The following is a 26,753-nucleotide window of genomic DNA, read 5'->3' as shown; positions in this document are numbered from 1 at the left end:
AGTCCATCGTCACAAATACTCCAGATGAGGTCTGACTAGTGAGCAATGCATAGCAGTGGACGGTTCCCTTTCCACAGCATTGCACCCCCCAATTCCATACTCTCATCACTTCTGTGCTCCACAACCCAACTACAATTTTATTCACTCCTCCCCTTTGCATCCCCCAGGAAGCCAGGGGATGCAGCCAGCAGAAGCAGAAAGGCGTTAACTGCACCATCTCCGCCACCAAAAGCACTCCAGGAGGTTCATGGCCTTGGAGAACCAGATACAAGGTGGGTATGAACCACCCAAAGGGGGGCATGAGGAGGCAAAGGGGAGCCCTTATCTGACACTCTTCTCCAGAGAGTGGAGGGGGGATATGCAGAAGAGTCCTGAGCCTGCCTGACGATCAAGATGGCGTACCCCGTCCGTCCATCCCTGCTAATTCCTTCCTTTTGGTGAGATTGCCCTGGATCTGGGACCGCGCTGTCACTCAGACTCAGATTACCTGGCCCGTTATGGGCGCAGGTTTTCGCCAGGATCACTCTCCTCTGTAGAAATACCTTACAGAAAGCTCCCTCGTACCACACCAAGATTTGGCTGAAATGCCCATCGCTCTTCCTCCTTTTCCGAAATGGCAGGAAAGAGGCTTCTCTTGGAATGAAAACAAAGGTGTGGGGAGCCACGCACAGCCACAGTCCCCAGATCCGAAGGGCCATGCCTTCTCCTGCCTCGGAGACAGGCAGAAACTGTAATGCGCCTTCCCAGCATCCATCATGACGCTCCTTTAATTATTGATGCAGACAGTGGAAGCAATCAGTAAGCCATATACATAATGCATTTACTTTGGAAAATCCACGCAAATCCACATGGTATTACAGAGCAAACTACGGGCTGATCCGGGAGCCCCGTCTTAAGAAGAGGGTAAGCTGTACGCAAGTACTCAAAAAAATCTGTTTGACAAACGGAAAGATTAGATTACCCTTCATAATCCGGGCCGGTGCCACATCGCGTACTCCTCTCTCCTGCACCCATTAAAGCCCTCACCACATGGATCGTCACCCACCGTTCGAAGCGGAGCTGTCACCCAGCGCAGGGTGAGGATGCGGATTAGTCTGGGTTGATCCTTGCTCGGATATCTGGGAATTTGGGAGGAAGGGGGAAATGGCTCCCCAGTTTGCACTTCTCCTAGATGCAACTTTCCCCCAGTTAGAGCATCTTTGCACGTGAGTTTTCTCAACGGGGGCATCTTTGGGCTAGGAAGCTCATGGTGACCTTTGTGGAAAGAGAACACATTGGATGGGGAAATGCAAACCCAATCCAGCCATGTATGGAGCAGGCCAAACAAATGCCTCAAAAGTCCCCCATTATCACGCTCTCCCACTCCTTGCCATTTTGGGAAGATTAAGTGAGGAGGAGTGCCGGAGAGCTTCGATGGGCACCGATGGTGCCGGCGATGCCAGCTCCTCCTCTCTCTCTGCAGCCATGGCCCAAACGAAATTTTCTTGCTCGCAGGTCCCACCCAGAGGCATATTCATGCTGCTTCTCAGCCAAAATGACCTCCAGCATGACTTGCCTAGAATCAGTTAAATAGGGCAGTTCCAGCATGCTAACTATACAGCACCGCATGCAAGGAAAAGGGGAAGAGGAGGGCAGAGGGGGGAAATAATTATTGCACCAGGGCTGCTCAAATGCCCTGCTTCCCTCTCTCGTCTCCCTCACTGCAGCTTGCCAAAATAGCTGCCAGTGTTGCCAACAGAGGGAAGAAATGTTTTCCCAGAGGAGACTTCCTTGGGCCTGGGAAATAGCCCCACTTTTCTTCCCCACTGTGTTCATAATGAACAAACCCCCCTCAGGCTCCCTTTGGAATTAGCTCAGGACATCGAAATGCTCTGCCCCCCGGGGGGTCCCCCATGGATGCAGGAAAGTTAGAAAGGGTCCAGAGAGGGCAACAAAGATAATGCAGGGTTTGGAGACACTGCCCTGCGAGGAGAGACTGAGAGGACTGGGCATGTTCAGCCTTGCGAAGAGAAGATGAGGAGGGACATGGTATCCCTCTAGAAGGACCTGAGAGGCTGTCACAAAGAGGAAGGCCAAGATCCCTTCTTGCTGATGCCAGAGTGCGGGACACGGAAGAATCAAGTCACGCTGCGGCAACCCAGATTCAGGCTGGACATCAGGAAGAGCTTCCTCACTGTCAGAGCAACACAACAGTGGAACCGGCTGGCTGGAGAGGTGGGGGGCGCTCCCACCCTGGAGACACTCAAGGCACAACTGGACAGCCACCTGAGTGGGATGGTGTAACGTGGTGTCCTGCACCAGCAGGGGGGTGGACCCAGTGGCCTTCATGGCCCCTCTCAACTCTGCTATTCTGTGAGTCTATGTTGCCAGAAGCTATTTTATTACATCATCCATTTCAGCTGCCTTCATCGCCAGGCTGGACAGATCAAAACACATCCCTTCATTGCCTGTAGCTTTTTTTCTTCTGCTCTTCAGCTGCAAACCTTTAGAAAAACTTTCAGAGAAGTAAAAAGCAAGTCCTCGGGCTTCCAATCTAAAAGCGGGGAGACAAAAGGAAAGAGGGAGGAGGAGGGGAAAGGAAACAGGCAAACTCAAATGCTAGTTCTTCAGGTCATATTTCTTCTCAAGCCTGAACATCCAAAAGTTTAGCAGAGCCAAAGGGCTACAGTAGCTAGAATTTTGGACATGGACTCCAGAGAGCGAGGGTTTAGTTCACCCAAGCTGAACCCCACTAGCTAACCCTGGGCCAGTCCCGGACACTCAGGGGAGAAGGTAGCTTTGCCAGCGCTGTAATGCCTGACTCACTGGCGTATCCTATGATGCTCACCCCAACCCATCTCCCTTGTGCCTTTTCTGCAAATATATCCCTACTATATCAGGTTTCAGGTTTATTTCATTTAATAGCCCATGGGGCATACACCATAATGAAGATCCAAAAAATACATTATGACAAAACGTTGCCACATCTACAAGGAAGTTTTTGCAAAACCTGCTCAGAAGTGTGTCTCTTGGATCAGGGTTTTTGTAAGTTGCTCTTAAGGTATACAAGGTGTGTCCAGAAAGTCATGAGAATGAAGTCCCTATGTTCCAGGAGGGCTCTGTGAAAGAAGAAGCTGGCCAAGGTCACTCGGGGTGGGGTGCCACGTGTACGTGAGAACGCTGATCAGTTGCATTCCGGCCGTGCCAGGGTCAAGACATTCTCTTTTGTGACACCCTGTTCCAGTGCCTCGTATTATGAAAAATGCAAGCGAGTTTGGAACAGCGGTACATGATAAAATTGTGCAAAATTCTGTAAAAGTGCATCAGAAACTTTGGAAGTGGTGTGGAAAGCTTGCGGAGAAGCAGTGCTATCGTCTGCGCAAGCATACCGACGGCACTAGGTGAGACCTGCTCAACTTGCATCCTCCATTGCGACAACGCTCCGAGTCACAGTGCTTCGGCTGTCAGAGAGGTTTTGGCTGAGAAACACACCATGGGGCTTCCCATCCACCCCACAGTCCCGACTTGGCTCCTTGCGGCTTTCGCATCTTCCCAAAGATGAAGAACAGTTTGAAAGGACAGCATTTTGGTTGTGCGGATAACGTCCAAAGAGCCACCGTGCAGGCTCGGGGCGCCATCCCATGGGAAGACTTCTAGGGATGCTAGGAAGAACGGAAAAATCACCGGGAGCATTGTGTACACTCACAAGGCACACACTACGAAGGAGACGATGTTCAATTGCAAAATTGTTCCATAATTTTTAAAAAATATATCCTTCTCCTTACTTTCTGGACACTCCTCGTATTCAGCCACCAGAAGTGAAAGTGTGGTATTTTTCCAGGACAAGCTGTGGTTCCCTTGGGGTGGCTGATGGCCTGCAGGTCTCTTTGGACCATCACCAAGCACTGCCTAGCCACTAGCTTTGCAAACCATCCAGTATTTGCTTCAGATTTTATTATGATTCCCAAGGGACGACGCAGGTTCTGATCAGTTGCTGGGCAAGCAAGCATCCACCCGGTGAGCAAAACACAGGGTAGAAACCCTCCAGGAGCAGGACTGGAGGAGAAAGCAACTTTTCTGCAGCTCCTAGCAGAATGCAATCCTGCCATTGTAGGTCACAGCCTGTTTCTAATCTTCTGCTCAGCCACCCATATGCAAACAGAAACCTCCAGACAAACACACCCTTCACTTCCTCCGAACGGTATTTAGTGGTTTCTTTAATCTTTTAAGCTCTCAAGTCTAATCTAGCAGCTGCCATCAAAACAATTTAGGGAAAACGGAGGCAGAGAAATGGGAATATTCAGCAGGAAGAGGGCACACAGGTGGGCGGAAGCAGGAGCGGAAGGAGCCAGGAGGTGTTCTGTGCCAGGGGTGCAAATGTTTAGCTAGGACACTCTTCACTGGCCATTTCCATGTTTCTCGGGGTAGCCCCATCGCCTATCCGTAGAATGGCCTCTCGTGCTTCTTAGGGTAGTCCTTCAGATGCCCAGGCCCAGTCCAGCTTAAGGCTAGAGAGCCACCGGAAGACAGAGCACGTCGGAGGTGAGTTGTCCATCCATGATGACCCCTGGCTGGCAGACCAAGGTCCCCTCACCATGACTTTTTCCTATTTAGATCAGAGTAATTATCTGTATAGTCCCATATAGGCTTATCTCTAAATTAGCCTAACCAGAATGGATTCACCACCATAGGTTAGCTCCTATACAGATCAGGCTAAAAGCTGGCATGGATAAGGCACCCCGTGTCAAGGAAGCTCACCGCGTCTGGGCCAACATCCCTCGCTGTGCTGAAGAGGAGCAGGTTGTTCTGAAGGAAACAAGCGGGTGTCGCAGAGGAGGAGCACGAGAGAGTCAGTCCCCCATACAATGAGCAGACGGACTGTATTCGGGATGGGGGGGGGGCAGAGGGGTTATTCTATGTATTTATTTAAAGTTTTTCTATGCCATCCCATTACTAAAAACGTCTCTGGATGGCTTACAAAGAACAGAAACCGCAACAACGACGCACAGCACACTGCATCTAAAAATAGTGATAAAAACAAGGATAAAACCAATTAATTCTTTAAAATACCAGGAAAATGAAAAGGTCTTCACCTGAAACCAGAAAGAATAGAGTGGCAGCGCCAGGTGAACCTCCCTGTTCCACAGTCGGGGCGCCACCACCGAAAAGGCCCTTGTCCGGGTAGCTACCTTCCTAATTTCCTTCAAGAAGGGTTTCCCAGAGGAGGGCCTCTGCCCCCGGTCTCAAGGGGTGGGCCAGCACATAGGGAAGAGGGCTCTCCTTTAGGTACCCCAGACCCAAGCCATTTAGGGCCTCATAGGTCATCACCAGCACCTTAAATTGGGCTCGGACTTCAATTGGCAGCCAGTGCGAATGATAGAGCACCGGGGTGATATGGGAGCACCTGTTGGTCCCCGTTAATAACCTGGCAGCTCCATTCTGGACCAGTCAAAGTATCCGGACCGTCTTCAAGGAAACAAGCGAGAATAGCATAGGAAGAGCAGAGAGGCCCAGTCCCCTATACAATGCACAGGTGGACTGCAATCGGGACGGGGGGCAGAAGGGTGATTCCAAGGGGCAGAGGGGATTGTGTGGGTCCACCTGCACACGTTGCCTTCCGGGGGCCTCTGCGAGTGCCCGCAGGCATCCTCTGCGCTCAGCTCGCTTCCTCAGCGAAGGACGAGCCAGTAGACTAGAAGTCCCATGGGGAGACGCGGACCGGATTTGGCGGAGGCCGGGCACATTCCTAGCCCACTCCAGCTTTCGCTGAATACTCCAGTGTTCTTACACACAATGCTCTTCTCCACGCTTGCAATACAAATCTCAGTGCGAAATGAATACAAAAATATATTTGGCAGCCCATGTGTATGCAAATCCCAATGTTATGGGAAAATGCATACAATTTACACACACACACACACACACACACAAGAGGGAGGGAGGTTTGAATACTGGATCTGTACTTTGCTAAGAGCAACTGTGGAAGGTGAATTCTATGACACATTCTGATTTAGACCATACGTACCAGATATCTGAAGGCTTCCAGATTTTTATACAATATAGATCAGCTAAAACCTGGTGGAACGAAGCAGACATCGGTGAAAGAGTGTCTTTGTGTCCCAGGTGATTTTCAAAACAGATTCCAGCTAAGGAAAGCAGCCAGATCCTGGTTGAGCAAGAAGTCAATCCAAATCTAAGTTCAGAATGATAAACCGATGAAGAACACGGGAAGGCCGAGGCCATGAAGTACAGCTGCGTGAGTCCCCTTCGCAGCATCTCTGATCCGCCACAGCTGCCTCGTTGGAGGGCTTGCTCAGGTCTCACCTCCTGGGCCTTCACCCATGGAAGCCACCCGGAGGGTAGAGCCCATGGAGTTACTGAAAGAGAAGCATTTGGGAGAGAAGTCCCCAGTCTGGGTTCAGCACTTGAGGGTTTTTGGGAATACTTTGTCTTCTAGTTGCAAAATGCCAATCAAGATCCGCACTGCAGAGAGATGGTCTGGTGCTTTGGAGCCTGAGGGGACGAAGGGGGGGGGCAGCTCAGGAGAAGCACTTCTCTTGGGACTAAAGAGAAGCCTGCAATGTCATTGGGGAAGAGTATGAGAGGAGAACTCCACATCTCCAGATGTGCAAAAGTTTAAAAGCGATGCAGAGGAGGGAGAATTTAATCATGAGCAGGTCTCTTCCACCCACTTGTCCTCTCCAGCGGACTCAGACAAGACACACAGGCCGTTTATTGGAGCTCAAAAGGTTACAAAACAGCCTCAATCAAAGCAGTGTTCTCCCTGGGATGAGGGAGCAGAGCCTGCCCATGGGAGGAGTTGAATTCAAACTAGCACACCCCATCCTTCCCTCCCTTTCAGAAAGGTCCTGAATCCAGCTGGATGCGAGCAAGATGGTGGGAACATCAGATACTTTTAACTGCTCCACTTGCTTCACCACATGGTCAGGAGCTCCCCTTCCATCTTTTCCTCCCCCGGTTCAGAAACATCTCCCTCCTTTTCCAAGGCAGCCGGGTTCCCCTGCTTGGCCCGAGAATCTTCCCCACGTAGCCACGAAATGGCCCAGGTGCCTGCCCACACTTCCCGCTGCCTCGTCCTCAGAATCTCTTTGAACCATGCCTCGTTCTCCTGATCAAAAGGGCCCCTTCAAAAGGGTTAATTAACCTACTGGGAAAGGAGGAGGTAGAAACAACCTCTTGAAAGCCCAGTGCACAGATGCAGTTTTAATTGGGAAAACCACATAGAGCTAATCCCGAAGAGTCACACACACACAACATGCCTGCAGCTGTTTGTAAGATGGAAGGCAGATGTGGCAAACCCAAGATGGAATCTCTGGATGCCGTGCCGTGTTTGCCCTGGAAGGCAAAACCAAGCATCCAGTGTGGAGCTGCGACTGACAGGACGGACACCCCTCCAGGAATAAAATAACACTACAGCTAGGGGTTATCCTGCTTAACCAGCAAATAACCCAGAATAGCCCGTGAGCCACAAGGAGGGGGGGGGGGGGAGACAGTGGAGACAAAGGTTAGCAGCAGCAGCTGCAACAGCTTCAAATTAAAGGATGCTTCTCTAATGAAATTACGCTCCACAAGGGCTGCATTTAAAAATAAAGCACAGATTTAAAAATAAAGCACTGGACCAGTGTGGGGGAAGGAACAGGGCTCTGGGAGCAGGGTTTTAGAGATACTGCAGGGACGGACAGGCCTCCATTTTTGAGACCTCGTGGAGAACGGGTGAAGTTCCAGAGGACTGGAGGGTGGCATCAGTGGTCCCAATTTTCAAAAAGGGTAGTAGAAGGGACATGGGGGATTACAGACCTGTTAGCCTTACGTCCACTGTGGGAAAAACAATGGAAAGGCTCATAATAGAGAGAGATCTAGTGATGCTAGATAGGGAAGGGAGGCTGACAGCCACACAACACGGCTTCCACAAAAACAGGTCCTGCCAGACAAACCTTGTGGAATTCTGTGACAAGGTTTCGAGATGGCTATGGAGGGGATGCAGTGGATGTGGTATACCTGGATTTCAGCAAGGCCTTTGACAAAGTGCCCCGTGATATCCTGGTGGAGAAATGGAGGAGTTTTGGGATACACCAAAGCACTGTCCGGTGGATTAGGGCATGGTTGACTGACCGAAAGCAGAAGGTAACCATTAGTGGGGAATCATCGGGATGGCGGCCAGTGACAAGCGGGGTCCCCCATGGCTCTGTCCTGGGGCCAATCCTGTTTAATCTTTTCATTAACGACATGGAAGAAGGGGTGAACAGTCTGCTGATCAAATTTGCAGACGACACTAAAACTGGAGCAGTGGCCACAACTGAGGAGCAGGTACTCCAGATCCAAAAGGATCTGGACAGACTATGGAAGTGGACAGGAGACAACAGGATGGCATTCAATGTGGATAAGTGCAAGGTCTTGCACTTGGGGCATAGGAATGGGTGTCATAAGTACAGGTTAGGGGACAAGTGGCTGGAGAGCAGCACTTGTGAAAGGGACCTCGGGGTGCTGGCTGACTGCAGGCTGAACATGAGCCAGCAGTGTGATGCTGTGGTCAAGAGGGCGAGCGCCACCCTTGGCTGCATAGCCAGAAGTGTGGCTTCTAGATCAAGAGAGGTATTACTACCACTCTACACAACTCTGGTGCACCTGCAACTGGAGTATTGTGTTCAGTTTTGGGCCCCTCATTACAGAAAGGATATAGCCAGGTTGGAGTCAGTGCAGTGCAGGGCCACAAGGTTGGTGGCCGGTTTGCAGGGGATGGGGTATGAGGCGAGACTGAAGGAACTGGATCTCTTCAGCCGGGAGAAGAGGAGACTCAGAGGGGATATGTTGGCGACATACAGGTATGTGAGGGGATGTCACAGGGAGATGGGTAGAGACCTGTTCTCCCTTCAGAGGAAGGCAGAATGCACTCCAACAGAGCAAAGCTCAGGGAGCCAAGGTTTCATTTGGATGCCAGGAAGCACTTCCTGACAGTCAGGACCCCGAGTGTGTGGAATGGGCTTCCACAAGAGGTCGTTGAGGCCCCATCGGTGCGGGTGTTCAAGGACAGGCTGGACGTCCACATGGTTGGCTTGTCGTGAGTGGAGCTGGCTGGTGCCGGAGGTCAGACTAGATGGCCCGGGAGACCCCTTCTGACTCGCTCTGTTTCTATGTTTCTATAACTTGCTTTGATTTATGGAAGGCTCCAAGGCCAAAGACGGAGGGTCTGTCGGCGTTTGGCAGATGGAGAGGATTCTTGCAGAAGGAATGGGAAAACCAAAAGGGGGTTTGTAGCCTCGGGAGAGAAAAAATAGACAACCCACGAAGAGAATATCCAATTGCCATAGGGATGGTCAAAACTGTGCTGTCTCCCTCATTCGGCATTCAAATAGATCGAGAAGATGAATGACAGGGCAAATGGTGGTGAATTCCAATTAAAAGCAAAAAGCCACACGATGCATCACAGGTCCCAAGAACATTAGGCCAGTGAGCCTTGTAACAGCTATTGATGTGAGAGGAAATCCAGTTTGGGGTGAGAATCTGTGAGATTTCCAGATGCCGCTTTCTCCCTGTCCTAAGTGCCCTTCACGTCAAGTGTTTCTATGGATGCCCTGCAGGAAGTTTCAGTGGGCCCACAAGGCTGATTTGTATACTGCCTGCCGTGCATGCGGCTTGCAGGCTCCTCGCAGTTCGCGCTCTTTGCACTAAAGAGCGCCTGCTTTGCTTTCTCCATGCAAAGGATCAGCCCACTGGCATTCCTGAGCATTTGCAGCCCTGCTCTCAGCTCGGCTCGCCCCCTAGTCGGGGCCGAGCATGGAAAGACGTCTGCTGAGCACAAGAGAGCCAGATGCTGGTCTGATCTTGGCATCTTCACCTGACCAGAGAAAGACACTCTGATTCACCACAGGTACTCGAACGGTCTGTTTCTGAGCCCTGAAAAGGCTCCTGCACCATTTCCAAAACTGTAAAACATTTCAGAAATGCCACCAAATAAAAGAACTCTGATTTTGCATGCATTTGTAACAAAGAACTTTTAGCCTGAACTACACATCCAGGCGTGGCTTTTGAAGATGTTTGCCTGGAGTCACAGTTGATACAAATAACAAGCAAAGACTTTAATGAAATGACTATTAAGTGTGAGTATAGGAAGGACAGGGAGGGGAACTGGAGTTTCTACACTAAGCACCACCTTTGTGCATAGATTGTACACAGCATGTGCCATATCACCTCTACATGAACATGGTGCAAACCCATAAGCAGCAAACAAATCATAGAAACATAGGAACAGAGTGAGTCAGAAGGGGTCTCCCGGGTCATCTAGTCTGACCCCCAGCTTCAGCCGGCTCCACTCACGACATGCCTGCCAAATCATCTTTTGCTATTGTTTCTTTAAGAGGACTCACCTGGATTTTGAAGTTCTGAATTACCTGGATAATTAGAATTATATGCATAGCTATTCATTGAGCTCGCCTGCTAGCCTTTGCTAAGCAGGAAAGGTGTGGGCTGCGCTTGGATGGGTGACCCCATGTGGGCGCTGAGCAGGGGGTTGGACTCAATAGATTTCTGGACCCCTTCCAACTCTGCTGTTCTGTTCACATTTAGGTATCACTCCAGATGTGAACAGATGTGAGAGCAGTGAAGCAATAAACATAAAGAAACATAGAAGCAGAGCGAGTCAGAAGGGGTCTCCCGGGCCATCTAGTCTGACCCCCGGCTCCAGCTGGCTCTGCTCACAACATGTCCAGCCTATCCTTGAACACCCTCACAGAGGGAGCCTCAGCAAAGCAAGAGAAGCAAAGCATTACAAAAGTTATGGAAATAACTGGATGCTGATAAAATGATGGCTGGTTAGTTAGCAGAGGCTTGTTGAAATAAAAATTTCAGCAGGCACTAGAAAGAAAATAAAGCCGGTGACTCCCTGATATGCAGAGGCGGAAAATTCCACGGTGAGGGAAGCGCCAAAGTGAAGGCTCTGCCCCAGGCGGTGGGCAGGCGATGCTCAGTCAGACCTTATTTCTCATTGGTGGCCAGGAATGAGGACTGGGTGCAGAGGGGTCCGTTACGGCAGCAAACATGCAAACAAATGCGCACACCCGGAAAACTGACACATCGGGAAACGGCCCCTTACCCTGGCATGCTTGTTCTCTAGAAGGAAGGCAGTAAACTTCACGGCTAGACAGAAAAAGATGCAGATTTCATGAGCCCCAAGACAAGTGGAAAGTATTTCTAACAAAGCACACATTTGCTTCTTGCATCAAGATGGAGGGGAGCAGGTGCCAAACTTGTTTTTACAAAAGAAATTCCCATTGATAACATTGGCTAGAAGTTGGAAAACATCAATAAGGGAGGTGTGTTTCTGAGCAACCCCGTAAAAGTGATCACTGAAGACTGCCGGAAGCGAGATTCCGCCTTATTCCTTTCCAACAAAGGCACTCTGTCTGCATAAGAACACTCTAGTACTTTAGTGCCAATGTACAGCTAGCAAAGTACACCCACCAGAAGAAGAGTCTCTGTGCATGAGCAGAGTGATCCATTGATCCCGAACTAGAAACGACTTCCCAAAACCATCTTTTCAGTTACCGCAGTCTCCACCCTGCTGGGTGTGTCCCTCTTAAATCTATGCAGATATTCTAGTCGGGTAGCCACATTGCAGAGTCAAAGACTATGATAGCCCTATATAAGTATCTCAAAGGCTGATGCAAAGAGGAAAGTCAAGATCTCTTTTTCCTCATACCAGAGTGTAGGACACAGAATTATCCATTCAAGTTGCGGCAACCCAGATTCAGGCTGGACATCAGGAGAAGCTTCCCCATAATCAGAGCAATAGAACAGTGGGACCAGCTGCCTGGAGAGGTGGGGGGCTCTCCCCCACTGGGGACTTTTAAAAAGAAACTGGGCAGTCACCTGAGTGGGATGGTGTAACATGGTGTCCTGCAACAGCAGGGGGCTGGACCCAATGGCCTTCATGGCCCCTTCCAAATCTAATATTCTATGATTCTACGGCCATGTCCTATCTTTGCACTTCCAAATCTTGTCAGTTCCCAAGGTCTGTCTTAACACCTGGAGATGCTGACCTTGAGCTAACCCAGCTCTCCTCCACCATCTGTAGGTCCACACTCCTTTCTCAGCCCTCCCAGTCTTCATGCAAAGAGGATGCCAAGAATAACTGCCTCTCCCATTCCCAACAGAGACAGAAAGTTAGATTAGATAGGTCTTTGGTTTGATCCAACAAGGCAATGCATCAGTCCCAGTTGAAACTGATAACTTACAAAAGGCACGGATTTGGAAAGGGGGCTATTCCTTCCCGACTTGTCCCATGCACTAAAATACACAGTCCATGTAGGATCTCACAGGATGCATTCTTCCTGAAGCTGCAAATTATTCCCAGAAATGGAATTTTGCAAAAGCCACATCTAACCAAGGCAGTATGTGCCCAGACCTCATCTTGGTCAAAACATCCACTCCACCCCGCAGGACCCGGCTTGCTTCATTCACCCGTCAGATGCAATAATGGTCAAACGGTGGAGGGAAGACGGCAAGGGTATTACAGCCAGCAGCGTTCAATCAATTAAATTAATAAAATATGCTCCAATCAAAGGTAAAAATGGCCCTTTTGCAAGGGACAGTTGTAGTTTTGCAGAGAAGCAGGTTCAGTGCCAACACAGACTCCAACGGCCTCTGTTAGCAAAGCCCATGGGAAGCAGCTGCCCTAGTGAGGTTTCTAGTTTTGACTTTTGCAAACATCACGTGTCACACAGAGGTGGGTGGTCACCTTTTTTCCCCTGCAATGGAGGGCAGGATGCGTTCCAGTGGAGCAAAGCTCAGGGAACCAAGGTTCAATTTGTATGCTACTTCCTGACCCCGAGGGTGTGAAATGGGCTTCCACGGGAGGTGGCTGAGGCCCCCTTGGTGGGAGTGTTCAAGGACAGGCTAGACATGCACATGGTGGGCATGTCGTGAGCGGAGCTGGCTGGAGCCAGGGGTCAGCCTAGATGACCCAGGAGACCCCTTCTGACTCACTCTGTTTCTATGGTGCTAGTGTGAGTCGCTCGAGAGTATCATGGTAATTCATATCACTCTGTGATGCTACTTGCTAAAATGCTGTCACAGGATTGCCTTGACTATTTTGTACAAAAGTGGCGAATCTCGTTTCTTTCCTTCTTTTCCTTTCATGCCTCATAATTTAACTCTCTGCAAGTTAAACCTTGGAGTAGCCGACTCTTTTGTGCAGGAGGCACTGGAGCCAGCACTGTGTTTAATGCAGTTCTGCAGGTGCCCAAATTACTTTGGTAACCAGGAATAAGACAGAAAAAGGAGGAGAAAACTTTTTCTGTCTTTCTCATAACACTGGGATTTGGATTTGGTGGTCCAAATGGATGTAAACGAGTGTTCAAGATGGATATTGTATTTATTCCTTCCTTCTTAGTATGTTTGCACTCTGCTTTTCCTCCACGTTTCTCAGGGCCACCCTCATCTTCCTTTTATCTAGACAACATGTTAGGCTGGGAATCAGGCTTTTCAGGCTGGCCCAGGACCATGCCACAGACTCCATGGCAAGGGGGGATTTGAGCTCAGGCCTCCTTAGAACCAGTCCCAACCCTGGAGCATTAGCTTAAAAAGAACTTTGTCACAGAGTGCCACAGGAGCCTCCATTGCTTAGGTGGCTTTAAAAGGGGATTAGACTCAATCATGGAAACAGAGAAACAGAGCGAGTCAGAAGGGGCCTCCTAGGTCATCTAGCCTGACCCCCGGCTCCAGCCGGCTCTACTCACGACATCCCTACCATGTGCATGTCCAGCCTATCCTTGAATACCTTCACTGTTGGGGCTTCAACCACCTCCCATGGAAGCCCATTCCATACCATATGGGTCCTAACTGTCGGGAAGTGCTTCCTGGCATCCAAACTGAACCTTGGTTCCTGGAGCTTTGCTCTGTTGGAGCTTGTCCTGCCCTCCTCTGCAGGGGAGAACAGGTCTCTACCCACCTCCCTGTGACACCCCCTCATGAAAGATCAGCTTGTCGGTGGCTGTTGGAACCTCGCCTTTCAAAGGCAGGCTGCCACTGCAAATCCAGGGCGCAATTTGGTTGGCACACTTCTTGGCCTTCAGGGGGAGCTCAGCTGGCCACGATAGCCAAGAGGGTTCCAAGGAAGGGAGCTTTTCTGGCCTGACCCAGCAGGGCTGGACACGTTGGTAGAACTTGGAAGATTTCCAGCCCCAAACCCCATCAGTATTTCTGCAGGCGTCGCCATGCCAAATAGCGAAGTGCATTTCCTAAACTCCTGTTGCAAAAAGTGAGGATATCCATTCCTGTGCTTCCCATCCCATTTTAGTAAGGAAGGAGATTGTAGAAGGAGAAAGTTGCTTTTAGAAGAGAGGAGGGGAAATGGGATGAGCAGTTTTGTGTCTTCAACTGCAGAGGGGGCTAAAACCTAAGAAGATTCTCCTGTGAGTTGCTTTCTTTGCTCAGAAGGATCACAAACACATTTAAACAATCATTGGCATTCAAAGGAATACTTAGCATATTTTGGAGCACCCAGTTTGGAGCAGGGGGATGTTACAGAAAACTGCTTTCAAATAAAAAACCAAAAGACAATGTCCTTCTCCTTTTAGCAGATTTTTACAGCTAGCATGCAGGATCTGGAGATCTTCCAGGACACATTCTCTAAATTAAAAAGTTGTTGTTTCATATGTCTCAGCACTGGAGTGCAGAGGCCTGGGGCAGATGCTAGGCATCATGGAAAATGCATCTTCCCAAATTTTGCAAACCATTTCTAGATTATACACGCTCTACAAAATGTCACTTGGAACCAACTAGGATTTCTGGAGGCGTCAGCAAGTTCATGATTACATCCTGACGTGCTTTAATTCTGAGGGTGTCAGTGACCCCCAGCAAAGCATTTATGGGGTTCATAGGCATCCACTTGGCACCAGCACGGTCCCCTTCTCCCAGGCCTCTGGTGACACATGATTTGTTTGGGGTTTCTTTTATCAAGTCCTTGATCCCAGGGTACAGTCTAACAGGGAGCCTGTGGCCCTCTGAACCCAGTTGATCACTGGATGCAGACTGGGAAAAACACCGCGTCAAAGATCACCTCCATGTTCTTCTTGATCTTCAAGGCAGCTGGACCACCAGTCTTGGTTGCCTCACTGTGTGCTGCTTCCGAGGGGGAAAGAAAGAGGCGGAAGGGCTGTGTTGAACCTTGGTGGAAATGGTCCCTTCTCCGTCCTCTCAAACCCTTCCCCAAGATCACTTCGATGCCCTCGGGGAGTTGCAAGTGGGGTGCTTTCCATGCCAACTACAGATCCAGCAGCTAATTCCCAGAAACAAGGTCTGAGTTGCTTTCTGACATATCCAGAAATCCTAGAACACCTATTATTTTTTATGTTGAAACTTGTATATGTTTTTATTATCTTACATATTTCTCATGGATTCACGTCTCATTAAGACCTCCTGCAACTGGATCCATTCTATTTACTGCAAGAAAGTTGTATTTTTTTTCTGTGTTATGTTTTGCTTCTTTTGGTGATGCTCACAGAAACCGCCCCCTAATTTAAGAAGCTGTGTATTTGCAGCTCATAATTTTTGTGAAGCAGGCAGCTTTGGCCATTGGCCACAATATATGATATTGATACAACATTTGACTTTGGCCAAAACAGATGATCAATACATGCATTAAAACATTTTGGATTTAATTTAGCGTTTTGTCCCAGGTGTTGCATATATTTTGGATAAGGCCAGGTTTGAGTACCTTGCCTAGAAGTGGGAGATTGCAAACTGGGTGGAAGTTATGGCACCAAGAGCTAACATCTGTCTTGGTTATTTTTCATAATCTTTCTCTAAGAGGTACGCCATAAGGTAGCAATTACACCTCACTTCAGTGTGATTATTTTCAAGCCTGATGCAAGTCGATGCATCTGGATATAAAGTAAATATCCAAGTCCACATGTCTTTCATTACAATCCCCCTGGTTGATTTCTCCCCTTCATGAGAAGACTGCCAAGTTGCCAAGTTTATTAAACGAGGGACCTAGGAATGGGAGAAACAACCTTGTTCAAGCTCACCAAAATGCACACTGAAGCTTGGTTCAGCACGCTCCCATTCTTGCTGGTGACCTCTTTCAGTTCATTTACGTGGGCAAAAAGTGCATTTTTCAGAAGTGCAAACTGTTCCTACATTGGATAAAGCAAGAATGTGCATTTTTGAAGACAACTGCAAGTTTGGGAATGGGCAGGTGTATCCAACAGAAATGCACCTCCGTTTGCAGCTGGGGATGCAAACAAGGTGAGCTAAGACGATTTCCTAACTCAAGCGATATTTGCAGATACACTGCCTGGTGTATTCCACTTGTGGGTCAGGTCCTTATCCTCGTCCATTTCCCTAGAGATGTGATTCAGAAGCTTGACTTTACACAAGCAAAGCAGGGACAGACAGAGGCAAGCGCTTCAGGCTCGCTTTGACAGCCAAAAAGCATGTGAGCAAAGACGTACAAGAACTCTCAATTTTCCCACAGTTTCCAGATATGCTTCTGGGTGGCATCAGAAGCCTCACTTGCATCAGAAAGTGTGAGGGTAGTTTCCCCAACTGTTGGATAATTCCCACCCCATTTGCACCCTTCCACATCCAGGTGCTTAAGCCTGTAGTCGTGAGACAACTCCATGGTTGCTTAGATAACTCAGACAAGTCCACGTCGCTCTTCTCCCATCGTTCTTCTGCCAATCTTCTGCCATTGTATACTTTAGAGGAGACATTAGCCTACTGTCATAAGCTGCTCCCTTCCTTTTTTCCTTTTCGTTATCAAACTCAGGGGGGGAAATGCACCATTTTACTGCAATTTAACAGATGCCAGAACAGCCTGAATTCTAAACAGCCTTCTATTGAGGCTGAGGGAGCAGCCTCTGCCCATGACAAGAGCTGAATCCCAACTGGAAACTCTCCCTCTGCCCTTCTCTTGCAGCACAGCTCCTGGTCCCACCTCCAGGGAAGCGCTTGCTGCTTGAGGGCAAGTTGGTGGGAACACCTGTGACCCTCTACCTGGGCAGCGCATTTCCCCTGTTGCCTCTTTACTGAGTCAAGGACCAGGTCTCCCATTCGCTCCAACTCCTACGCAACAAGCAAGAGATGGGCCCACTGCCCAGCGTATCTCTCCCTGCTCAAGATTTATATTCCAGATACGTTTAAGGGCAATGTAAGACTCCATGTTGTTGTTGTTCAGTCAGCAAGTCGTGCCCGACCCTTCACAACCCCATGGACAACCTTCCTCCAGGCTCTCCTGTCCTCCACCATCCCTCGGAGTCCACCCAAGCCCACACCTACCTTCCCCAGTGACTCCATCCAGCCACCTCAACCTCTGCCGTCCCCTTCGCCTTTTGCCTTCAATCGTCCCCAGCATCAGGGTCTTCTGCAATGAGGTGAGACTTCATAACCATCCCTAATAAAACCCCCCAGGGCTCCCTCCACCCACGTCTCCGGTTGGAGTCCCTGGGCTGCCCAAGTCCTTGGTCGTGCTCCAAACCTCACGTGGCATGTCTAGGAAATAAGAGGACTACTCGGCATGCAAAGGCAGAAATGTCACAAGAATGCCGTTACGGCAAGGACACATCATCCTGTTCTGCACGATATGGAAAGATAACCCATCGAGGCTGCCTTGGAAGAGGGTTGGGTGCATTTGTCGAATGAGCTTCATGTGGCTGCTCCATGTAACGAGCAGGCCCGTCTCCCGCACACTGTGCAGCAGGAGTCATCGAGGATCCTAAAGAGCAGGAGAAGCAGAGCCTTCAAAGCTCCTTCAACTGTGCCCAGTCAAGTTTCTCATGCCAAGCGTGAGAATTAGCCCGTTTTGGAAGGGAAGGAAGGGGTCTCGGGAGGGGAGTGGGTGCCAAACCCAGTCCTTCACCCAATGAAGAGAAAAAAGATGCTTTCTCAGAGGGACTTTGTGATTTGCACCATCTTGCTCTCCCACCCCCAAGGTGAAGGCAGAAGTTTTACTGAAAGGAAGGGAGCGTGGAAAAGTGCCCTGTTTTGACTGAATTCTTCCCATGAGCAGCCGCTTCTCTTTCCAGCTTTGGTCAACAGCTGTTTGGTGCTCAAACTGCCCTTTTGTCTGTGGAGTCTCAATAAAGGAACTATTCCAGAAGATAGTTTGCATTCTTGGAGCCAGACGGAAAGGAGCAGTTCATGCCATTGTCAGTACCATCAAGCTTCTGAATCAGACTCTGCATGCATTGGGATTCCAGCTGCAAAGACAGGAGGGGGCATTTGGGCCCCAGATGCATTTGGATGGCCAATGTTGGAGGCAGCTTGTGGGTCTAACCAGGCTGGGCCTGATCCACCAAGGTTCAGAGTCTGCTCCCCTCATCTGGCAGCCTTCAGGTATTCGAAGCCAGTCCGCACATCAAGAGCTTTTGCCTCTGAGGCAAAAGCACCGTGCTCTTTTTACCACCCTTCATAAAACTCGATTTCCAAACCCCCAAACCCATCTTGTTTGCCTCAAGATCACTTTTTCCGCCATGTCCCTTCAGTAATCCTTGGACACACCAGCCAGTAGCTCTTGGGAAGAAAAGTGATGCGCTTGGTGGTTCAAATAGAGCCAGAGTTTGAATGAAGCAGCGAAAACAACGCAGCCACGCTCCCTGGCTGAAATATACCCCAGCACAAGTACGGTGGACAATAAGCCACGGCAGGAAGAATTTACAAGAGCTCAGAAAGACAGCTGATGACGACGGCCTGCTTTCAAAGTTTTGACTCCCCCCTCCCCTGAAATTGCTCGTTTCCCTCTTGCTATTCCGAGTGTCTTCAAAGGTCACCGAGCTAAGCATACAGTTTATGCTGAATACAAAAGGCTGAGTAAGTAATTGAATAACATCAGGAAGCAGGAAAATGCAGCCATTTTCTTAATGGCCACAAGCACAAGGTTTATGGTTTACAAATTAAATTCTAGTAGCTGCATCTCTTCCCCTCCCGAACAATGTAGCCAGCCAGTTACAGCTGACAAATTGCCAGGAGAAATCAGCTCGGACTTGCTGGACAGGGTTTGGTTCAGCTAATTTACAGCATTTCGTAATGGATGCTGCCAGGGAAAGGAAGGTCACGAAACAGCAGAACCGTGCTCAAATGGACATTCAGGGACATTCCCGGCCCTGTTTGCCGGTAGGGAAATTGGGGAGAGCACTGAAAAGAGAAACTCTCCAGCTCTCGCTCAGGGGTGGCAAAAGCAGAGCTTCTGTCCCTTGACGTTCTCTTCTGGGGAACTTCACCTGTTTAGGAGCCTTCCCTCCAACTTGGTGCTCTTCAGGAGCTTCGGAAAACACCTCCCATCCTCCCTGAGCTTTACCTGTGCTGTCCAGGGGTCACAGCTGTCCCAGTCGGGCCTTCAAGAAGCGAAAAATAGTGATTTGAATCAAGTTGGCTGGGCTTCTGGTGGGAACTGGAAGGGAGGAGAGAGCTTCCTCTCTGGACCAGCACTGGGAATTGGGTCTGCAGGTCCCTCACTCTGCTCCTCTCGCCCTCTGTCTGCTTCCAGGGTCAAGGAACACCACCCGCCCCCTGCCACATAAATCTCCTGGGCCCAGTTCTTCTCCCAAGGAAGGCTGGTTCACCCTGTGAATCGTCACTTGGTCACCGAGTCTTCTGCCCGCTTAATCCACTTCCACCCCTCAGAATCACAGACCGTGTGGCCCTTAACAATGGCTGCTATTTATTTATTTATTTATTTATTTATTTATTTATTTATTTGTCAGATGTGTGTGCTACCAAAAAGAGTTCGGGGACAAACAATCAAAGGAAGTTAAGTAGCCCTTGGTGCAGCCTTTTCACAGACAACAGGCAGCAGAAGCAATGCTCATCATCTGATTTTCAGTACTGTAAAATGCCACTTGGTCCAAGCCTTGTAACATGGAATGTTCCATTTCACCCCCCCCAGGGGGTCTCTTGTGATGTCGTCAGGTGACAGGTAAGTCACCTATTTATTCATTTATTTATTGCATGTGTATGCCGCCTCCTAGCCAAAGGCTCTCTGGACAGCTCACAATGTGCAATATAAACATGTTTAAAACACAGATAAAAATAAATGACAAGAAGAAACAAAAGTACAATTAAAGTGCATTCTAAATGCAATCCTATAAACAGGAAACAGGAAGAAAATAAACACAATATGACCAATAACAATAACCAATAAGGCAGTAAACAGTAAGGAAAGGCACATGGTGGGCATGTCGTGAGCCGGGGGTCAGACTAGATGGCCCAGGAGGCCCCTTCTGACTCGCTCTGTTTCTATGTTTCTAATAAAACAATAAACCAGCAGCAAGCCACTAATCCAATCTAAAAATAGATATTAAATGCAAAAGAGGGCTGTACAGAGTCCCTTCCCCAGCACTGCATGACCCTCTTTGGAAAGGGACAAGCCATGTTCCCGGCAGCAGGGAAATATTAGTAGGTATGAAATGATTCCAACACTGAGGACTTCCAGGCTTAGATTATTGTGATTATTATTCTCTTTGCAGGAAATGTTTTACGAGTGGTTCTGGAACAACGCACAGGACTATCGTTACTTTCTTTATGGCTTGTGGAAATAACATATCTACTGGAAGCTCTAGTATTCCATAAGAGCACGGGGCAATAATTATACCAGAGTGTATTGTTATTTTAAAGCAAGATGTTGGAGGGGACCATTTTCAATATTTATGGAGCGCTAATGTAAAAAGTTCATTTCCAACACTGCCAATGCCAAGTTTTAAAGATGGAAAATCATAATCTTTTCATCAACAAAAACACCAGGCTGTAAATTTAACAGCTGCACCTGAGAAAATAACGTTCTTCCCCACCATCTATTACCTTTTGTTTAAAGAAATTAATATTTTTATTACCTTACCCCAGTTGTCTCCTCTCAGAATTTATTTTATACTTCGCCAACTGAACATGCTTTCCTTCCAGAGGCAGCAGATAGCAAAAATGGTTAGAGTAAAGTTTAATAATGCAGATCTAGAGAAAGTCCAAGAAAACACAATACGGAGTAAAGCCAGAGAGAGAGACTGAGAAGTGTCAAGCTTTTATGTTATGCCATATTTTGGTGCATTTTACGCCCCGCCTTTCCGTCAACTATTCCTTGCCTGTTTCAACCTGATTGACTCGGGTGCTTCGGACTTTAGTGCCCATCAGTCCCAGGAATCACTGCTCCCAAATATCTCAAGGGACCAAAACCAGATGTATGACCGGCCTTGTGCCACAGCGCCATTACTGTGCCGCTTGATAGTGGAGAAAGGAAAGGAGATACAACTGGGGCGAAGAATAATGCCAAAGATGTTTTTCAGCTCTGTGATGGCTCTTCTCCTATTCTTCAAGGGGTGTTTGGAAAGCACAGCTCTAAGCTAAGAGAAAGGCGGCTCTCCTCTCTCCAAGGACAATGGGTTTGATTAGGTTGCATCGTCATCATCATCATCATCATCATCATTATTTCTATACCACCCATATCCGAAGCTCTCTGGGTGGTTCACAACATTGAAGTCCCCCATCCAGATTCCAAACAGGCCTGACCCTGCTTAGCTTCCAAGATGAGGCATGATCAGGCCCTTCATGCTATATGGAATCTTGCTTCAGCCCATGAGGGGTCCAAGCTGGCTCACTTGACTCCATGTTATCCTCACCACAACCACCCTGTGAGGTTGGTTAGGCTGAGAGACAGGGACTGGCTCCAAACCACCCAAGGAACCTCATAGCTGAGTGAGGACTAGAAGCCAGCTTCTCCTAGGCCCACCTCCCCACCCCCACCCCCCACTGGCTGTCAAGGAGGATTCAACTTCCCCTCTTCCATACATGAAAACGGGGAGCCCCACCTTGTCCTTGCTCTTGGGGTGCAAAAAATTAAGAACAATCACTTCCTGCAATTTTGTTGTGGTTGTTGCTAGTTCAGAAATACCAACCTGAGCAGGTTGTTATGAATCAGCCACCAGCTAGAAAAGTTCCGCTCAGTCAAGATAATGTAGCTTACCGAGGAAGTGCAACAACACGAAAGGTGGGATGCAAATCTAAGACTCAGTCGAGCAAATAAATACAACGCAAGAGATTAACACTTCTGGGTGCCATCACAAGCGTGGGAAATTCCTTCGGGTGGTTTCAATTTGTCAGTGATACCACAGTGGAGAGGAAGCAAGACACCAAGAAATACAACTTTATCGTCCTGTCCAAGCTGCAGAAAAAGCCCTGGTCAAAAGGAGGCACATTCTCTCCTTTTATTTACACTCCGTAAATAATGCAATTTGCCTTCATGCAGAATGAAAAAAAAAGCAAAGTTGTTGATTTCAGGGAAGAACAGATAGTGCTTTGCTTACTCCCAACACACAAAAAGCAACCTAACGAGGGAAGGCCAGCAAAAAATATGAGGGCAGGGATGTACCTGATTATGAAGCATCCCGTCCTCAAGAAAGAGATTAACGCAGAATTTAAACTGCATATTCAGTTTAACTTTCACAACCACCTCCTTCAACAGATCCTAAATGACATGTAAAGCCTCACGGACCCCATTGATTTTTGCAAGACTGATCGGGGCAGCTGCGTTGAGCCAATTAATGGCTTAGACAGGTGGCTTAAAAAACATGGGCAATGCATTCCGATGAGAGGGAATGGGCGCAACCAAACTGCTCAGGCGCTCCCAGCAGGAGGCGGGAGCACTGGGCATGTGGAACATAAAGGTGGCACTTGAGCAGCCTCAGTGGCTGGGCTGTCACGGATGGTCCTTATTCCTTACATTAATTCTCGCATAAGGACTGTGGGTGGCCCATGCTGTCAGAAGAAGTGGTCCTTCCTGCACTTTCATGTACCTGTCATCTCATATCGTGTTGGTGGACACCACAGGAACTACTAACCACGTGGTCTTCTGCAGGTGATGCTTGTGCAGGCATTCTATTGGTCTCTCATTGGTTGGTACCACTTGTCTATTGTCTACTGAGAGCCAGTGTGATGTTGTGGTTAAGAGTTGGGACTGGGACTCAGACGATCTGGGTTTGAGTCCCCACTCAGCCATGGAGCCATCGGGGTGACTTTGGGCCAGTCACAGACTCAGCCCAGTCTACCTCATAGGGTTGTTGTGGGGATAAGATGGAGGAGCAGAATGATGTAAGCTGCCTTGAGCCCTTTGTAGGAAAAAGGCAGGATATAAATTGAAAAATACATACATAAATAAATTGTCATTGTCCATTGCCTGTCATTGGTTAGTACCAATGACAGACAGAGGCGAACTCATTCACACACCTCCACAGAATGATCACAAACACTCTCCCTGCTGATGGAGAGAGTGGCAAATCACAGAAGATGGGCCAATAGACCCTGCCCACTTATGATGGGCTGAATGGCCAGAAGAAGACCACGGCTCTATTTCATCAACCAACCCTGCAAGTTATCTCTGTGGGTATATATCTGTGTGCACACACTTTATGCTTGTAGATGCATGCATCTAATTGGAATCTAGTAGTATCTTTGACTAGATGGTATAGTTCATTTATTTTTTCAAATTTATAGGCTGCTGAATAACTGAACAGATCTCTCTAAGCAATAGCAGAATAAATGTATTCCTAAAAATTTCCCCATATTTAATAATTCCTGTAATTAATTGCACATGGTGGGCATGTCATGAGTGGAGCCAGTTGGAGATGAGGGTCAGATTAGATGGCCTGGAAGACCCCTTCTGACTTGCTCAATTTCTATGTTACTAAATCTCACTTCCTCCATCAGTGAAAAGCTTTTCTCACCGGCTCATATTTTCCATTCCAAAACTGATCAAGGTAACCAACATGATTGCAAAGTCTAATTTCAGTCTGATGGTAACCCCTCTGGTCCATCATTAGTATTTGGGAGGGCTGGGAGGAGAAAAGAGACTTGCTTCATCTGGAAAGGTCCGATTTAATTGCTTCCCAGAAACATTCAAGTGAAAAAGGTAAATATCCAAGAGGAAGGGAGAAGAAGCTTTGCCACGGGCCCATCTCCAGCAAAGCGAGAAGGTGAACACGTGGCCAATGGATCCATACAGGTGCCTTCCTGACCTCAGCCGAACTTCTCAAAAGGGAACCAACAATTTATCATTTATTTACTTATTTAAAATATTTATATGCCGTCCTAATCTCAAAAAAGCCTCAGGACGGCTTACAATATAATGTCGCTCAGTCCAGTTTTCCAGCACCTCCCCCCTAAGGACGTACAACGTTGAGCTCACCCTCTGGCCCATCTGGTACTTGGCATTCTGACCAACAAAATTATACATTTTATGAAAACGTGCATTCAAAAATAATGCAAAATTCCACTCACTCTTTTTAATCTGTGGGTTTGTGCATGAACAGAACAGACTTATGAATGAACATATGCAAAAGTGGCACACGCCAAAATATTTATTCCATCCTTAACTGGAATACAGAGCTGCTGAATCTGTTGAATGCTAAAGGAACGAGATGGTAACAGAATCTATTTTCACTCCTTCTTCAGGTATATTGTAAACAGCATAGTTCAAACATCCACTCACTAGTTAAGTAAACAAAGCAAAAGAGAAGTTTCTTTTCTTTCTTTGGAAGACAATTTGGAAGCAAACCAAAGATAAGACACATAAGAACAAAATTCCAACAATTATGCCAAAAAATCTACACCAAAAATTGCGACAGCACCAATTTCTAACAAACCGGACACCTTGCCGGTATATATCCCATTATACAAAGTTCATACTACCCATGTAGAATCTCCTAAATACAAATTATGACAAATTGTAATAGAACTAATGACATGCTTTTAGTTGATGAGATGAAAAAAATCAAATGGAACAAATGGAACCACAAAGAACAAACCACGAAGTAATTTTTTGAAGTGCACAAAGCTTGATTTCAGAAAAACAGTAAAAATAAGAATACAAAGCAGGAAAGATACAACTGCCAAATAGCATGTTCACATTAACTGAAAAAGCAGAATTTTAAAAGACCCATGCATTAAAAACTGGGGAGGGGGAGATGTCGTTATAACCCACCACCAAGAGAAATGTATGGGCACAATTGCCTGGGTTATGGGCAGTAATATGGAATTGTATCAGTAAAGATCTTGCAGGTTCTGGCAGTGGCCGCCAAGCATCCGGCCTCAACCCAAACTGACATGGCTTGGAATAAATCCCCCCTCCCACCCCAGGAAATGTCCCTCTTGCCCCAGGAGAATAGAGGGAGGGAATCTGCCTCTTTCTTTCCTCGTTCCTGCTGGCTGTTTCTGCAGAACCAGCTGCTACCCTGCGGGGGAAGCAAGAGGAAAGGGGTGAGCTGGATCGGTGCTAGAATGCCTTTTCAGCAAAACCTCCCACTTGCGCTGGTGCCTTTACATGCTGCCTTTGTCCCTTTGAGGACCGAATTCCTGAATGATTAACTGTGCATTTGGAAGACCTCCATCATCAGCGGTAGGTGAACACTCCTCTCTGGAGTCTGCTGTCGCAGTTTATTAAAAGCGACATCGTCAGACAGCTGCACAAAGGGAGCACCCCAGATTTCTCTTTCCGTCTGTGTAATGGCTGGCCTTCTATTCCTGTCCAGAATGGCCTAAACTTCCCATCTTCTCTCACAGCCTCGAATTCAAAAGATCAGTGATTAAATGCTGTGTCAGAAAGGGAATGGCACATGCTGAAAGTTTAAGGGGCACCAACAGACTCAGCTTGTGAAATTGCAGCGTGGCCTTCTTTCCGAAGGCAGCTATTCCACAGTTGTGCGCAAACGGCCTCAGGCAGGGAAACTGAAGCGGCTGGCCCACCGGGTTGGTGCGGTGGAGCAGCTCCCCAACAGCTTTTCTGCTTAGCTATGGCTGAGCTCATGAGTTCACGGAACTGAAAAAGAAAAAGATCTCAGAGTAATTGTGGACAACAGGCTAAATATGAGCCAACAAGGTGGTGCAGCCACCAAAAGGGCAAATGCTATTTTGGAATGCATTGACAGACTTCCACATCATGAGAAGGAGTTCCCCTCTACTCCTCACTAGTCTGAGCTCATCTGGGATACTGCGTCCAGTTCTGGGCACCATGATTTAAGAAAGATGCAGAAAAAATAGAAAGGGTCCAGCAGAGAGCAACAAAAATGATCCAGGGTTTGGAAACACTGCCCTGTGAGGAGACACTGGGGGAACTGGGCATGTTTAGCCTTGAGAAGAGAAGGCTGAGGGGGGATATGATCTCCCTCTGTAAGAACTTCAAAGGTTGTCACAAAGAGGAAGGTCAAGATCTCTTCTCGCTGATGCCAGAGCACAGGACATGGAATAGTCAATTCAAGTTGCAACAGCCCAGATTCAGGCTGGTCTTCGGGAAACGCTTCCTCACTGACAGAGCAATATGGCAGTGGAACCGGCTGCCTGGAGAGGTGGGGGGCTCTCCCACACTGGAGGCATTCAGGGAGAACCTGGGCAGCCGTCTGAGTGGGATGGTGTAAACTGGTGTCCTGCACCAGCAGGGGGTTGGACGCAATGGCCTTCTTGGCCCCTTCCAACTCTACTCTTCTGTGATTCTATGTTTCTTCCAAAAGTTTTCACCCTGGTTTTAAATGGTGAAATTGGAAGGGCCATTTGATCCAGTTTGCCCAAGGGGAGAGAACTAGGTTTTTCCTAGCAGCTTTGGGGTCGTTTGCCATGGGCACAGCAAGAGCACCCACTGCAGTTTCAGGTCCACGCTCATCAGCACCATGCTGCATGAGTGCAGCAGCCTCGTGATCAGCTCCAGGGAACAGGGGAATCTAGTTATGCCTGTCCTCCAATTTCCTGAACCTATACTTCCTCCATGAAAAGGCTGCCATATCTCT

The 26,753-nt window shown here is 48.2% G+C and overlaps 1 protein-coding gene across 2 annotated transcripts in view; it reads right to left on the bottom strand.

The window, feature by feature from the left end:
- AUTS2 (activator of transcription and developmental regulator AUTS2) overlaps positions 1-26,753 on the bottom strand; it is a 709,751-nt gene that overhangs the window by 547,612 nt on the left and 135,386 nt on the right. The gene's annotated exons all lie outside the window — the stretch shown is intronic.

The sequence above is a fragment of the Varanus komodoensis genome, unplaced genomic scaffold, assembly GCF_004798865.1.
Source record: "Varanus komodoensis strain SLA01 unplaced genomic scaffold, ASM479886v1 scaffold20_1, whole genome shotgun sequence".
Classification (NCBI taxonomy): domain Eukaryota; kingdom Metazoa; phylum Chordata; class Lepidosauria; order Squamata; family Varanidae; genus Varanus; species Varanus komodoensis.
This window is presented reverse-complemented; position numbering and strand designations above follow the sequence as displayed.